This window comes from Notamacropus eugenii, chromosome 4 (assembly GCF_028372415.1).
Source record: "Notamacropus eugenii isolate mMacEug1 chromosome 4, mMacEug1.pri_v2, whole genome shotgun sequence".
Classification (NCBI taxonomy): domain Eukaryota; kingdom Metazoa; phylum Chordata; class Mammalia; order Diprotodontia; family Macropodidae; genus Notamacropus; species Notamacropus eugenii.
In genome coordinates, this window is record NC_092875.1 from 463399243 (window position 1) to 463414618 (window position 15376).

Genomic DNA, 15376 nt, shown 5'->3' on the forward strand with positions numbered 1-15376 from the left:
AAGATGAACTTGGAATAACTGAAAAACCCAAGGAAGGAATGGCCTGGAGGAGAGATGATGAAACATACCTCCTCCCTCACTGCAGAGAGGTGGGAGACTACTGGGGGGGGACCTAAGAGGGCACAAATATGCACTGTCAGAAAAGGTTTTTGTGTCAGATGTTTTGGCTTAATTGTTTTTCTTTGTCACAAGGGAGGGTGGGAAACCACTGTGATGTAAAGACACAAGACACCAAAATAAAATGTATTTTTTTTAAAAGATGAGTATTTTGGGTGATGTTCACAGAATTCAACTGAGGTGATCAACTTCAAGATATACAACAAAATCTGGGAAAACAAAATGCATTGTTGCTTTCTCTCAAATATTCAGCTCTCTCAACAACTGGTTGGACAGAACTCCAAAGAAATGCAATTTTACTGCCATCAACCCACAACTTAAGTATCTTTTATATCATGACAACTAGACATAGGTCAAGAAGTAAGGAGTTGAACTATACTTTGGAGTCACTTGAAAATAAGGCTTACAAATGATAAAAAGAATAATGGCTAATCCAGTAGTTTTTAATTGTTTTAGCCTGAGAACCCTCATAAAAATTATTCAGGACTCCCCCTCCAAGAGTTTTTATTTATGTGTGTCATATTTATCAACATTTACCCTATTACAAGGGCAGCTAGGTGGCCCAGTGGATGGAGCATCAGGCCTGGAGAATATCTGAGTGGAGGACGGATTATATGGAGAGAAGACTTGAGGCAGGAAGCCCATTTAGAAGACTATTGCAAAGGCTCCTTTGAGAGGTAATGAAGGCCTGTGGCTGGTGGCTGTTTGAAAAGAGAAGAGGATAGAAATAGGAAAGATGCCGTGACTGTAGAAATGACAGAATGTAGCTATAGATTAGGAAGGTGGGGAGATAAGAGGCGTAGAGGATGACACTGAGTCTTTGCAATTGGGAGAATGGTAGTACCCTCAGCAGTAATAAGGAAGTTGGGAAGAAGTTTAGAGAGGAAATAATGAACTTTGTATATGACTGTTGCTGAGGAGAGAGGATAGGGCTGGAAATGAAGATTTCGGAATCATCTACATTCTATTGTTTAGTTATTTTTCAGTCATGTCCCACTCTTCATGACCCCATTTGAGGTTTTCATGGCAGAGATGCTCGAGTGGTTTGCCCAATTCCTTTTACAGTTCATTTTCACAAATGAGGAAACTGAGGCAAACAGGGTAAAGTGACTTTGCCCAGGGTTACACAGCTGGGAAACATCTGGGGCCAGATTAGATTTGAATTCAGGAAGATGAATCTTGCTGACTCCAGGACAACCTGGTGTGTTGCCCATCACCTGCATAAAGATGATACTTGACATCTTGACAGCCAATAAGGTCACTGAGGAAAATAGTATAGAAAGAGAGGAGAAGGGCGCCTAGTACAGAGCCTTGAGGCACACTCACAATTAATTAGTTCAGGAGAAAACAGTGTCCAAAAAAGACCCTGGAAGGGAGAGAGTATTCAAGAGGTGATCACTGAGGATAAGGATTGAGATAAAGTCATTAGGCTTGACAATTGAAAGAAATCATTGGTAACTTTGGAAAGGGAAGTCTGAGTTGTTGACAAAGCCAGATTGCATGGGGTTTAGAAGGGAAGGAGAAGACAACACAACCTAGGAGTCATCCTGGACTCCTCACTATCTCTCACTTAAAATTTTGCCTCAGTTTCCTCATCTGTAAAATGAGCTGGAGAAGGAAATGGCAAACCACTCCAGTATTTTTGCCAAAAAACCCCAAATGCGGTCACAAAGAGTCAGACACAAAGGAAATAACTGAACAACAGCATGTCTCCAATATGCTCCAGTCTCTCCTGTGACAGTGTCACCCCTCGAGTCCAGGCCCTTCTTGCCTCAAGTCTGGGCTATTGAAATAGCCTGCAAGTAGATCTGCCAAATTCAAGTCTCTCCCTACCCCAATCCAACCTCTATTCAGTCACCAAAGTGATTTCATTAAAGCACAGGACCAATTATATCAGCTCATCCCACCCTAATCAATAAACTCCAGGGACTTCCTAGTGCCTCCAGGAGCAAAGACAAAATGCTCGTTTGGCATTCAAAGCCCTTTTATACCTCTGTACTTTACTTCTTCCTTTTCTCCACTTTCTGTTCCAGACTTGCCTCTCCATCTCATGCCTCCCCTCACCTCATTCTTGTAGGATACCTATCATACTCCAAATTGTGTTGTCACTCATAGCTCAAGTGCCAGCTCCTTAAGGAAGTCTTTCTTAATCCCTGCATTTATTAGCACTGTATAGCTTGTATTATCATGTATGTATCATCCTTAGCAGGGGCTATCTCCAATTATCTTGATCTATAACTTGCCACTAGACTCAGATGTGTCTGGAGGAGAGAGTGAGGCTGGTGACTCTGCCCAGCCCTGCCTCACTTAAATCCAATTCACTTGCAGGTCATGGCGTCGCCTCCTGATGTCATGGTCTTCTTTGAGAACAAAGGACAAATAGCAATCATCCTCAACAGAAGGTAAGCTCCTTGAGGACAGGGACTCTTCTTTTTACTTTGCATTCCCTATGTATTCCCATGGTGCTGTGCACTACTGAATTGAATTATATGTCAGGAAGATTCTTGTTATTTGGTTATTTATAACATCATTTCAAAGGGAAAATGTGTTCTGAGATCCAAATAACTTACATGCAAAGACACTTTTGGAAAACAGCTTCTTTTTTTAAATTTTAAATTAGTGTTTTATTGATACCTACTATTTTCAGTCTCTTAAAAATGTTTCCCATTACATTAATTTATGAACATGTCTTCCCTTCACATCTGGCAAGCCTTTTCTTGTATGTTTTCCTTTTTTTTTTTAAGATAAAATGGTTCAACAAAATCAGCACATTGACTATATCTAATAGTACATGAAACATTCCATTCCCATAATCTCCCGCCTCTTAAGTGAAGGGAAGGAGGCACCCTAATTTCTGGGGCCAACCTTGGCTATTATAACGATACAGCATCCAGTTTCATTTTTCACTGGAATATAAACCTCTTTGTAAGTTGGGATTTTCCTACATTATTGTACAAATAATGTCTTTTTCTCCGATTATATATTTATAAAACAATTTTGCATATGTTGTTTAAGCAGGATCGAAATCATAACTAGTAATATAAAAACCAGTTGCAATGTGGTTTTCCTGTGAGTATTGGTAGAGTTCATTAAAACCAGTATCATATGAATTATGCATTTTTTTAAAAGTGGTATGCTATATATTGTCAAGAACCAAAAACACTAATGAAACTGAATTGTGCTTAACATTTTAAAAGCTTAACATGAGTTAAGTTGAATAACATATTGCAAATATTATACTTCATTTTGACATAATGAGAATATAAAACATAACTCCATGGACAGGAACAACTGTAAGTTTTCTTAGATGCACAACAGAAAGTTAGCTTTCAGACAACTTAAGTACCAGAACAGGTATTGACCAAAAATATTAAACTTAAAATGTCACAATTATTGGTTAATCCCATCATCACCTACTTTCCCTGGTTCAGTGGATAGAATAGTGGGCTTAATGTGAGGGAAATTTAAGTTTAAATATGACCTAAGATGCTTCCTAACCATCTGACTCCAAACAAGCCACCTAACCTCTGTCTGCATCAGTTTCCTCAGCTGCAAAATGGGGATAATAAAAGCACCCTCCCACCTCTCAGGGTTGTTGTAAGTATCCAATGAGAGAATATTTGTAAAGCATTTAGTATAGTCCTTGTTCCTTTCCCTTTTATTATAAAGACACATCACATACCAACTAATCAACAAGCATTTATTTAAGTACATACTATGTGTCCGGGCCCTGGGAATACAAAGATAAAAATGAATTATGGACTCTAAAGAAGCACATATTTTGTTGGTGGAGAATGTACATGTACCTATTATTACGTATACAAGGTCATTTGGGTTGGGTAAGCACTACTTCCCCCCTTCAATTACCTGATTCCTTTCTCATTTTAGATTTTATTTGTTCAAGAAACTTCTTTGCACTTGTTCATTTTATCTTCTGCGATCCTCACAAAGGGATTACTTCATGGACTTTGGTAGGAAGAGCTCTTGTTGCAGATTCAGAACACAGGTTCTAGTTCCAGGTATAGTATTCTACCTGAACCTCAATGTCTTTATCAAATAGGGCTAATAAAATCTTCCCCTGTCTCCCTCACAGACATGTTGTGAGGATCAAATGAAGTGACATAAGTGAAAGTTCTAAGTATGTGATAAAGCTGCATGCAAGCTTAAAATTGTTTTAATGTATTGAATATAACTAAAATATTAAGTGATCTAATATATGTTAAGGAATTACCATATTTTTGACTCAAATTACTATGCAATTTAGTAATAAAAAAGACAAATTTAAAATTTTAAGTGTTTTCTTCTGTTCCAAAGAAATTGGTTTTCATTAATACTATCTGAGATTCTTTCTGACTCAGACATTCTGCATTGAAAAATAAATATGCATGTTTAAAATAGTTATATGTGGCTGAGCCTCGGTGCTAGAATTCTGTACTAGGGAAGTGCAAGTACTGCCAGGGCCTACCAAGGTTAGAATGTACTTTCTGAGGACTAGCCTAGGCAAAATTCAGAGAGGTTCATCACTGGAAGATTCCCTAAAAGGTAGTGAATTATTTTGGTTACAGCAATTCACCAAATGGGCAACACTCGGGCCTAGTGGAATTGTGATCTACGTGCATGAAAAGATTTCCCACACTGATGAAATCATGAATCCCTGAAGCATGAAGTAAGATACCACATCATATACAGGAGAACTGGAAAGCTATCCTATCCTATTGGTGAGCCATAGCTCCTGCCTCTCAGGAGAGAGGAGACAGATAACAAATGCAGAATGAGACATGTATTTCCAGACATGGCTGATGCTCTGACTGGTTTTGTACTTTAACAGCATGTATCTGCTACAGGGCAGCTAACTGGCACAGGAGATAGAGTGCCGGAATCAGGAAGATATCTTTCTGAGTACAAATTGGGTTTCAGATACTTACTGTGTAATGCTGGGCAACTCACTTAACCCATTTTGCCTCAGTTTCCTCATCTGTAAAATGAACTGGAGAAGGAAATAGCAAACCATTCTAGGATCTTTGCCAAGAAAACCCCAAATAGGACACAACTGAAATGACTGAACAACAACCATCTGTTACTAGAGAAGACGAGGGTGAGAGTGTATCATTGGGAAATGGCAATGATGGAAAAGGTGAGAAAGGGCAGCAACAAAGCAATTAAAAAGAAAATGTGAGTAAAAGTAAAGGAATGTTTTCCTTTTAAATACTTCTTTAAAGGAGAACACTTGACAGAATATCAGCCTCTTTCTTCTTGGAATTTGCTACTTGTATAAAGAATCCAATTCAATCTTATTTTATAAGCACTAACTTCTGATTAACGTACTTCCAACATTGACTGTTGATCCTGTTAAAAATAAATCCTCCCTTTACAACAGTGTCTGTGATAAAAGCCTCATTTCTAAAATATATAGAGAACTGAGTCAAATGTACAGGGATACCAGTCATTCCCCAGTTAATAAATGGTCAAAGGATATGAACAGGCAGTTTTCAGAGGAAGAAATTAAACCTGTCTGTAGTCACATGAAAAATGCTCTAAATCACTATTGATTAGAGATGCAAATCAAAACAACTCTGAGGTACCACCACACCTATCTGATTGGCTAACATGACAAAACATGAAGATGATAAATGCTGGAGAAGATGTGGGAGAATTGGAACACTAATTCATTGTTGGTGGAGCTGTGAGCTGATCCAACCATTCTAGGGAGCAATTTGGAACTATGCCAAAAGGGTGTACACAAAAATGTGTACACCCTTTGACCCAGCAATATCGCTTCTGAGACTGTCTCAGAGAGATCATAGAAATGGGAAAGGGTTCCACAATATTTATAGCAGCTCTCTTTGTGGTGACCAAAAACTGGAAATCAAGGGGATGCCCATCATTTGGGGAATGACTGAACAAATTGTGGTATATAAATATAATGGAATACTACTGTGCTATAAGAAATGATGAACAGGAAGACTTCAGAGAGCCTGGAAAGATTTATACGAATTGATGCTAAGTGAAAGGAGCAGAACCAGGAGAACTTTGTACACAGCAACAACCAAGGTATGTAAGGAATTTTTCTGGTAGACTTAGTACTTCATTACAATGCAAGGACTTTAAAAATTCCCAGTGGACTCTTGAGGCAAAACTTTGCCTTCTACATCCAGGGAAAGAACTATGGAATTGGATTGCAGAATGAAGCAGACCATTTTCTTTTGTATTATGCTTTGTTTTGTTTTATAGTTTCTTTCATTCATTTTAATTCTTCTATGTAACATAACTAAGATGAAAATATATTTAATAGGAATGTATGTGTAGAACCTATATAAGATTGTACACTGTCTCAGGGAGGGAGGGGGAAGGAAGTTGGGAGAGGGAGGGGAAAAAAATCTAAGATATATGGAAGTGATTGTAGAACACTGAAAACAAATAAAATAATTTAATTAAAAAAAATAAATCCTCCCTCACTCAAATCAAAGTCAACTGCAAGTCATGTCATCATTTCCCTGATGTCATGGTCTTCTAAAACGAAGGACAAATACAACCTGTGAGTAGACCTGAGCTTCCTGAATGGAGACCCAGCTAGCGCTGGGTAACTCAACTCATCTTCTCCCTCCCCTCTCCTCTTCTCCAAAGGGAAGTAAATTTTGATGGCCAGAAGCTGCACAGATAGGGTTCACTGCCTAGATTACTTTTTCTTTCTTCATTTCTTTCTTTTCTCTTTGCTCCCTTCCTTCCTTCCTTCCTTCTCTCTCTTTCTTTCTTTCTTTCTTTTTCTTTCTTTTCTCTTTGAAACAGCAACCTTGAGGGTCTTCCCCACCCAGCTTGATTTTTTTTTTTCTAATTAAAGAGGCCATCCCTTGACTCACTTCTTAAAGAGGCAAGGCCTATTCCCTGAATGGTCATTACCTTACTTCAAGTGAGTACTTAAAAAGACCTTCCAGGTCTCCCAGTGCATCCTGGGTCATCTCTAGTTATCCTGATGAATATCAGGTCACTGAATTCACTTGGCTCTGGAGGAGAAGTGAGGCTGGTGACCTGCACAGCCCTCCCTCACTCAAAACAAAGTCAAGTGTAAGTCATGTCATCATTTCCCTGATGTCAGGGTCCTCTTTGAAAACAGAAGACAAAGACAAATCCTTTTTTACATGAAGCACATTGAGGATGGTGTACATATCCTTTATTATAAACAATACTACTAATAATGACTAGCTTCTATACAAATGTGAAATTTATATAAAACTTCAAAGTTTTAAAAACTCTATGTATATTACCTCATTTAATCCTCACAACAAGCCTGTGGGGTAGGTATTATTATAATCTTTTACAGATGAGGAAACTGTTGCACAGGCAAGGAGTATGTATGGAATCTCTGGGAAAAGGCAGTAGACGTAGGGTCAAAAGGAGGACAGGGGCCCTGGAGAGGAAATCAAAGTTTAGCCATTGGATCAAATCTCTCCTTCCTTACCTCCAGACCTATGGTCAGTCTGGATCAGCTCTGGGGGTGAATAGAGAGACAGAACCTAAATGAAGATGGAATGTTTACAAGAGTATGCTGGTAAATGTTTAACAATTGGCTCTCTGGGGAAAAAATGTAAGCTGGATACACTTTTAAATTTAATCTGTATTATTAACATCTTCTCCATCACTTTCAGACAATTAACAAAACAATAAAACCCTGATTTATAGCTTTTACCAATGAAAATTTATTAGCTCTCTACAGCAGTATGCGCTGGCTCCAGGATAGCTGCACGTGTGTCTATGTTATAGCTGTTGAAAGGGCAAGAGGGGAAAGGATAGCAGAAGGCACACCTTCTGAAGAAGAAATCAAGTTCCTGTGGCATCTGCCACCACTATTATGAAAAGGGAAGTTACATAAGTGGGACATATTTGTATAAACTCAGAACTAACTATATATTACAAATCCATGTTCAAAGCTGGCCCTTCTCATGTGACATGCCTTACTTTCCTCCCAAACTTAAAATTGCATTGGTATAAGGAACTCTCAGTGAGAAAACTCTTACCCACTATTTCAGGCAGTCATCAGTCATGCTTCCCCTCACCCACTAGTCAATTATCTCCTTGAGAATCTTTTTGTAGCCATGACATTAGGTCCAGAAACCAACTAGCCCAGACCCAGCATTTCAACTATCTTCATGCTCTGCTTCCTCCCCTTCCTGCTTGCCAGTAGTCTCTTGCCCTGATTTCCACTTCTAGCTCCAGGAATAGTAATGAAATCCATACTACCATTCCTGGAATATTTCGACCTATGACCCCACTCCCTAGCCTTGTAACTTTCCAAACCAAAGTGCATTGTCTCCCCTATTAAAATATAAACATCTTGAGAATGGAAACTGTCTCCACTTGTTTCACCAGTATTTAGGATGCTATTTGGCATAGTTACCTCTTATTAAATGCTCTTTCATTCATTTATTCATTCATTCAGCAAATGTAGATCTGCATCTGTTCTGCAACTTAGTCTTAGAGAGTTGCCCAGGGTACTGAGAGGTTAAAGGACTTGTCCAGGGGTCATGAAGCCAGGCTGGGTCAGAGGCAGGACCTGGACCTAGGTTTTGCTGAGTCCTTGACTAGACCTTGATTCATGATACCATGATGCCTTGTGAATGATTTGAGAGATACTCCAAAGAAACTCCCACATGTTTGTTACAGTGCTTGGAATGACAGAAAATATAGGGAAGAAACAGTTCGGCTCAAAATAAAGAAGTTTCTAACTGAGCTTTTAAGAAAAGGAATGGACAACTTTATGAGGCAACAATTATAATAAAAATAAGCAGAGGTCTGGATATGGAGGGGAAGGGGTAGAACAGAAGATTTCTAAAGTTCTTCCAATGGTTTGAGTCTCTAACTTACTCCTTTGGAGATACTCTAGGCCCTGGTTAAAATGGATAAAAACGTGATCTAAAAGGGTAACATTTTTATTGATCAACATGAGAACAGAAAGCAAAGTTTGATGGAACGCCGTAGAGGACAAGGAATCCAAATTAAAAGGAACTCTGCAAAGGTCCCAAGCAAGGGCTGCCACAGTGACTCTAAACAAATATAGAGTATGATGAGGGCACTGGTATGTGGAGGTTGGGGCTGAGGGAATCAAAGAGAAAGACAGAGGGATGCTGAAAGACATAGGCACACACCCAAAAACAACTTCACAATTTTGCTTAGAACTATTTCTTTGAAATGCTAGTTACCACTGCCTGTTGCAACATGGTTGATCTGTACTAATGTCTTTGTAAGGGATTAGTCCTCTAATATTAAACTTCACTAGAACAGAGACTACTTAAGTAAATTTTGCATCTCCCTCAGTGCCTAGGCATGCAACAGGCACTTAATATTTGACAGAATCAACCATGATTCAAGGCACAAACTGCTCTGGGCCCACAAAGATTGTTGTACTACTCATTTTTCACCCTTTTATGGATCTTATAAAACAAGAAAATACCAGCCTTTTAGAGCAGGCCTGCACACCTGTGTCCTGTCCTGTCAAAGAATTTTGGGTGGCCTGTCAAAAATGTAGGGTTGTCTCTTAACACTCTTATTTGTCATGTAACCTATGGCAACCAACCATCCTCCGTCTTTCCCTAGTTTAACCAATCTACAACTCGAAGTTTAGCCTATTTTAATTCTGGTTCCTACCTCCTGTCAAGTTGGGCAGGTCTGTTTTAGACTGCAGCAGTTTTGACACATTTATGGTATCAGGGGACATCTAGGCAAACGATTAAACTGGTTACATGTACACACTTGAATTGTTTCTATTGTCACACCAACATTTCATGTCTGTAACTTGACACTATGTTGCACTGTCATCCTTACCAAAATTCTCCAGGAATTCGGGGGATAGAATGAAGGGCATTTCACATGCATACTTGGAAAACTACTTAAAGATATTTCTGCATGAAAAAACATACCAGTTCAGCAAATATAATGCCTCCTATATGCAAGGCAATGGGAATATGAAGACACAGGATACCGTCCCTCACTCAAGGTAATATTTTTCTAGGGCAAGATACCACGTGTAAACAACATTTAAATACATGTAAAGCACATAGGAGTCGGAGTGCAGTGGGGGAGAGTGGGAGATCGAAACAACTCTTAAAAAAATTTCTGGGAAAAACATTTTGTGCTGCAAGGATCGGTGAAGGCGTCATGGAGGAAATAGTGCTTTGAAGGAAGTTCTCCGGGAAAGAAAAGGATTCTGAAAAGCTCAGAAGGGGCCACATTCCTGGAACGGAGGACAGACAACCTGCCCTGCTCAAGGGGACTGGAAATGACGTGATGAGTCGGGGGACAAGGAGCAGGCCTTTTTTGGTTGAACCGGTATCCTGGGGAAGGGACTGTCAAGGACTGGAGTCCTATTGGGAAGGGTCTTAAATGCCAGTCAGGCAACAAGTGTTTATTGAGCCCCTACTATGTGCCAGGCTCGGTACTAATGCTGAGGATTCAAAGGTGCTCTCAAAGAGCTCACAGCCTAAGGTGGGAAGCCACTACCAACTTGTGTTTCACTTTATGGGCAATCCCGGAGCCTCTGTGACTGCCCTAGAGTGATATCCAGCCTACGAGCGTGTAAAGAGAAAGGAAAAAGAAAGTTTGTGCTACCCGGCCACTGGTGGGGGAGATGCAAGAACTCCCAGCTCAAGCTGCCTCCCCAGGGCTCTCGGGGGCCTTCCGAAGCAGCGCTACGTATCATCGGAACCATCTCGTTTCCTACGTTTAACAAGTTTCAAAGAGGGGGTTTCTCCCCCACGTTCTCACCGAGGACCTGGTGTGGGGGAGGCCCGCGCCTTCACCTCTTTCTAATCCAACAAGCCGTTTCCTGGGACCCCGCCTCCCTCTCCTCTCGGCCTCGCTTCCCTAGGGGCTCCCACCTGACCTGGGCCAGGCGCTGGCCGATCTCCACTCCCTGCCCTCCCCGCCCCCCCCCCCCCCCACTCCATCACCAGCCCTCAGGGAGGAGTGGGAGAGAGGAAGCAGAGGAGGTTCGGCAGCCGAGTCCCCCAAGAGCCTACCCCTTCCTGGCTAGCCCCCCGGCCACGCCCGCACTCACCTAGGCACGCACGGATCGTGGGAGAAGGCGGTGCCGCCCAGATGCCCGGTTTGGCTGCGGCTGTTTAGGGGCTGCTTGGAGGCTGCCCACTCTCGTTCGCTCTGAGAGTTGCCCCTCGACCGGAACAGCGCCCTCAGCCTAGGGAGCACCGGGACGTTGAGCAAGGATAGGTAAGGTGAGGTGGCAGGAAGATAAACTGGTATTGCCAGAGAGGGTGTGCACACACAGCTTCCTCTCCCGTTTCCCTGCCCGCCCTCGCACCCTGGCTTCCTTCCTTTAGGGGCACATCAGGCTCCTGGGATGTGAGGGGGGGGCAGGGAGAATGGAGCTAGGAGGCCGAGCTCGGTGCAAAGGGCTCAGGCCAGAACAGAAGGGGTTCTGATCAGAAAAAAAAAAAAAAATAAGGATCACCGTAGGCCACCATAAGAAGTGACTCTTGGTTTCAATGCTAAATTCTGGCTCATAAGTTCGGCAGTCGGCATGTCTGAGGCGCAGTGGCTTGTCTGGCACTCTTGCTTCAACAATGATTCTTGGACCATGTGGAGTTCAGTCCAATTTAACCGGTAATTATTGTGTCCTACTGGGCTCTGTGCTGCAAAGTACAACACAAGTTGTGTCCATGCCCCAGGAGCTTGCACTACTGCAGTAGGAGATAGCATGGGGTCAAGATACACATACATGAAACCTATGATGATGGAATATAACGTACTAAAATAATGTGTAAAAAAGTGTCCCAGCATTTGAGATATAGGTGAGTAGCATGGGAGTTTGAATACAATGGGAAGCAATGTGGACTCTAATCACATGAAGCTTTACATATACATGTACATGTGGGTCTTGAGGAGAGATAGAATTTGGATGAGGACATGAAAGCAGGCATGTGCCAGGCATGCAATAGAAAGTACAATGGATTTGGATCCAAGGCTGGTTTCCAATCCCAGCCAGCTACTTACTATTTGTGTGATCTTGGGGAAGTTAACTAAGGGCTCAGAGCCTTAAAGTCTGCATCTGAAAAAATAAAGGAATTGGGCCAGGTGAACACTAAGACCCCTTCTGGCTTTCAATCTTATATTTGGGTGACAGTAAGACAAGTTTAGTTTTAATGGAGAGTTACTGTGGGAAGATGGAGAAAACCCCAAATGGGCTCATGCAGAGTGGGACACCACTGAAAAACAATTGAACATTAATACTGGGGGAAGGGGGTGAAAAACTATCATGGTTTAATTTCCTGCTTCTGGCACCATCAGCACCTTCCCACCCCAACCCCAAAATACTGCATGACATTTATAACATTCAACAGCTATTCAATATTTATTATGCACCTACCACATGCAGAGCACTATGCTAGGACTGGGGAAGATAGCTTTACCATCAGGGAGCTTGTGTGCCATCATGGGGACAAGACACAAAAACCAATGATCATACCAGATGGCAGTATTACACAATAAATGCATTAGCTGTCAGAGGAGGTCACTGTCAGTCTTCAGGCAAAGGATGATGGATCAAGACTCACCTGGTTTGTGGTTGAGGTTGAGGGTATCTTTATTCATGTATTGGTTCAACTAGATAGCTCATGGGGACCTGACCAGCTTTGAGAATCTGATCCTTCACTTCCATTTTCAGAGTGAAGGTGAAAGAGATTAGTATCTTGGAGGTGACCACAAAAGGGAGTGCTAGAAATTCAGTGGAGGATGGAGAGAATTATTTCCAGCACAATAAATAGCACAAGACAGAAAAGTTTGGAGGCTACGGGATGTTTGCAGTGTAGTGCAGTAGTTTAGTTTATGAAGAATAAGGTAAAGGTAGAAAAGGAATGATAATGAAGGGCCTTAATGCTGTACAAAGGAATTTTAACACCTAGTAGAATGTGAGCTCTAATTGGTGTAGGGGACTACCGCTGTAACAACTATCACAAAGAGTTTCAGAGGTGCCCAGGACAACTGAGCAGTTAAGTGACTGAATCACAGCTAGTGCCAGAAACAGAATTGAACACAGGTCTTCCACAAGGCCAGCCCTTTGTCCACGGCATCACATTACCTTTTTGCCTAAAATGTGATGAGTGAAAAAACATTTATTAACCACTCTGCTCTATGCCAAGCATTATGCTAAGTACTGGGGATACACACTTACTTAAAAAACAAGATAGTCCCTGCTTACATCCTCATAAGGGAAGATGACACTTTTAAGAGTGGTGGCCAGACCAAGAACTGGAAATTGAGGGGATGCCCACCAATTAAGGAATGGCTGACCAAGCTGTGGTACAGGAATGTAATGCAGTACTATTGTGCCATAAGAAATGATGAACAGGCAGACTTCAGAGAGGCCTGGAAAGATTTATATGAACTGATGCTGAGGTGAGCAGAACCAGAACATCAGACAGTCTTCAATGACTAATTTTGATAGACTTAGCCCTTCTCAGCAATGCAAGGACCTAAAACAATTCCAAAGGATTCATGATGGAAAATGCCATCCACACCCAAAGAACTGTGGAGTCTGAAAACAGAGCAAAGCAGATTATTTTCTTTTTTTTGTTTTTTCTTTCTCATGGTTTCTCCCATTCACTATAATTCTTCTACACAACATGACTAATGTGAAAATATTTAACAGGAATGTATATGTAAAGCCTTTATCAGATTTCAGGCTGTCTTGGGGAGGGAGGAGGAAAAATTTAAAACTTATGGAAGTAAATGTTGAAAACTAAAAATAGTTTTTTAAAAGAGTGGTGGCCAGAGAAGGATGTTGTGTTTGGGAGTCAAAGTGATGGGTGAGTAAAGTCTCGGGTCAGTTGGTTAACATGTCCTTTCTAGGAATGGTAGAACTGATTTGATTAGTTTTCAGAACTAGAGGCAGAAAGCAGGGAAAGGTAAGAAGGGTGCCAGGCTCAGTGTGTAGATGGGCAAAAGGTAGTGTGCTGGGCGAGAGCTAGATAAGAACACCAATCAGGACACCAGGGTGGAAACTAGAGTACTAGGTGGAGCTAGGCAACATAATGTAAAGATAGCTGGGAAGTAGCAAGTGCTTAAGAAATATTCACTATATTTGTTAGGAGGCAAGACAATGTCACTTATTTTGGGGTAGTGATACAACTTGATTTATGTGTGAGAGGAAATAATTCTGGGAGTAGTACGAAAATGGTTCAGAGAAAGCAGACTATTGCAGCAGTTAAGAGTCCAGTGATAATGAGAGCTTGTACTACTAATTTAGTGACGACAGAACAGAGAGGGAAGCAGTGGATGCGGAAGGTAGTGTGGATGTATCAGTCTGAGAGAAGCAAGGAGAAGATCTGACCAACATTAGTCACTGAATCCAGAAGCCTCAGTGGCAGTCATAGCTTCCTAAACAATTTTCAGGACTGCCTAGAAACTCTTTAGAAGTTGGCTTTACCACTATATATAATTTAAAAGTTTATCCCATTTAGGTACTGCTTCTTGTTCATGCTCTAAAAGTACTGCTGCCTTTACACATAAGGTTATTTTGTTAAAGATGTTCCCAAGAACATGAAAGAAAATATTTCCAGTGCTTCAGATTAGGGTGAGGAGCCTTTGGGTGTCTGAGTAATTACATCCAGCCCTGGCAAATCCCAAAAGGTCATACTGCTCTCAAGCATTATAGAATGTAATGTTTCAAAGAACAGTGACAGGAAAACCTACTAGTTTTTTTACTATTATAGGGAATTTCAGATGGTGTTTATAAAAGCTGAACTCATACTTTTTCCTTCAAAGTAAACTTTGGTGAAGTAGAAACAGTACTGGTACTAGCTCTAGAGTTAGAGGATCTGAATTCAAAGTCGGTCTCTGCCACTTACTATCTGTATAACTGAGAACAAATAGCCTCACCTAACCCCTCTGGGCACCAGTTCCCTATCTCTACAATGAGGGTTAGGATTAGATGAGTTTTAAGGTCCCATTCATCTCCTAACTCTGTCATCCTGTGCTATGGACATAAAACCAGCCTCTGGCCTTCAGAACCTTACATTCTACTATTAACGGCAAAGCTTCGGATATGAGATTCTGTTACAAGCGAGGGGCTGATCTTGGACATACTGAGCTTCAAGTGCTGGTGGGACATCTATATGGAGGTATCTCAGGCACTGGAGACAGATAACTGGAAATGGGAATACAGACTTGGAGTAATATGCTAATTGCTGAAATGAGAGGAGCAAGTGAGATTGCCAAGAGAGTATATGGAGAGAAAAGGCAGCCAGTCAGAATA

The 15376-nt window shown here is 41.2% G+C and overlaps 1 protein-coding gene across 1 annotated transcript in view; it reads right to left on the reverse strand.

The window, feature by feature from the left end:
- CCDC125 (coiled-coil domain containing 125) overlaps nucleotides 1-15258 on the reverse strand; it is a 60291-nt gene extending 45033 nt beyond the window's left edge. The window contains exon 1 of the mRNA XM_072606283.1: nucleotides 11165-15258. The gene's annotated coding sequence lies outside the window, so the exon portion shown is untranslated. The remainder of the gene's footprint in view (nucleotides 1-11164) is intronic.
- Nucleotides 15259-15376: the final 118 nt, after the last annotated feature.